The sequence below is a fragment of the Belonocnema kinseyi genome, chromosome 8 (assembly GCF_010883055.1).
Source record: "Belonocnema kinseyi isolate 2016_QV_RU_SX_M_011 chromosome 8, B_treatae_v1, whole genome shotgun sequence".
In the NCBI taxonomy this organism is placed as follows: Eukaryota; Metazoa; Arthropoda; class Insecta; order Hymenoptera; family Cynipidae; genus Belonocnema; species Belonocnema kinseyi.
In genome coordinates, this window is record NC_046664.1 from 60,997,403 (window position 1) to 60,999,027 (window position 1,625).

Sequence of the window (1,625 nt, forward strand, 5' to 3'; positions counted from 1 at the left end):
GTAGCTGGACCCTACTTTTTTATTGCAAATTCGGATTCAGCGTCGAAAAATACATAAGAATATATAGGTCTGATCAATTGCACAGACACTTTTGTTTTTTTTTGTGGGCCTGTGTAATTAATGTGGGTTCAAGTAAAAATATTGCATTTTCAAGAAGACAGATACATTTTTAACCAAATATTTAAATCAAAGATAAATTTTCAACAACAAAAATCAATTTTTAACCACATAAATTAATTTTGAACCACAAAATACGTGAATTTTGAACCAGATACTTGTATTTTCAAATAAAAAAGATCAATTATCAACCAAAAATAGAACAGTTAAATTTTGAGTTAAAAAAATTAATTTTGAACAAAAAATTTTTCTTCAAGTATTTAATTATTTAAATCATTATGGAGTATTCAACAGGATTAGTTAAACTCTTTAAAAAAACGAATTTTCAACAAAATGGGTAAATTTTCAGTTAACAAAATTATTTGTAAACCCAAGTGATGAATTTTCAACTAAAATTATGAATATTCAACTAAAATAGTTGAATTTTAGGCTAGTTTAAAGATTGAAAATTGTAAATCCTTGGTTGAAAGTTGTACTATTTTCTTAAAAGTGCATTATTTTGGTAAAAGATTAATAATTTTAGTTAAAAATCCTTTTTTTTCGTCCAATATTAATTGTTGTCATTTGTTGAAAATTTCTATTTTTGGAGGGAAAAGTTAATTTTCTGTGTTGAAAATGTATAATTTTGTGAAAATTCTTCTATTCCTGTTAAAGAATCATAATTTTAGTTCAAAATTCATCACTGGTTAAAATTTTGTATTTTTTTTTTTTGGTTTTTTTGCAGATAATTAATTTTAGTTACCTGAAAATTTTAATATTCCTTTTTCGGTCGAAACTGATATATTTTAGTTCAAAATTGAAGTATTTGGTTGAAAATTGATCTTTTTTATCTAAAAGTTTAAATACTTGGTTGAGATAGTTTATTCGGTTGAAAACCCGCTTTTTTAAAAGCAAATTAATCTTTTGGTTACAAAAAAATGGTTAAATTTGTTTGAAAATTCGTATTTTATTGAAAAATCAAGCATTCCAATTAAATATTCATCATTTTAGTTGAACTCTTTTTGTCAAGTGGTGTATTTTTGGCTTTGGCAGAGGAAATAAGGGTGAGTGGATGCAGAAAAGGCAAAAAGTGCGGAGATCGAGTGTAAAGGAAGAAGGGTGAGTGAAGGTTTAGGTGTGAAGGGTGAAAGTGAGTGGCTTGAGGTGAAAATTTGGAGCGTGTGAAGTTTTTGAGGTTAGGAGTGAAAAAATAGTTGCTTGTCAGGGGGGCAAGAGGTAGGAAATAAAGGCGGGAAACGTCACTGAGCTTTGGGTAAGGTAGGATGCCGACGACGCGAAGTCCACAAACTGGCGCTAGAGGGCAACAGTTACTGGACGATCGCACAGAGCAGAAAACCGTAGTGGCTGCAACAGCTGACGTTGCTGAAAGTATTGAAAGTGGGGGGATGGGTGAGGTTGATCGCAGAGACAGCAGCGGTGATGAAAGTGCCGAGAAGTCGACCCGGGTGGGGAGGGTAGCGGATTCAGGTACGGGCAAGCAACGGGGAAGGCCCTCAAATTTACAGCGC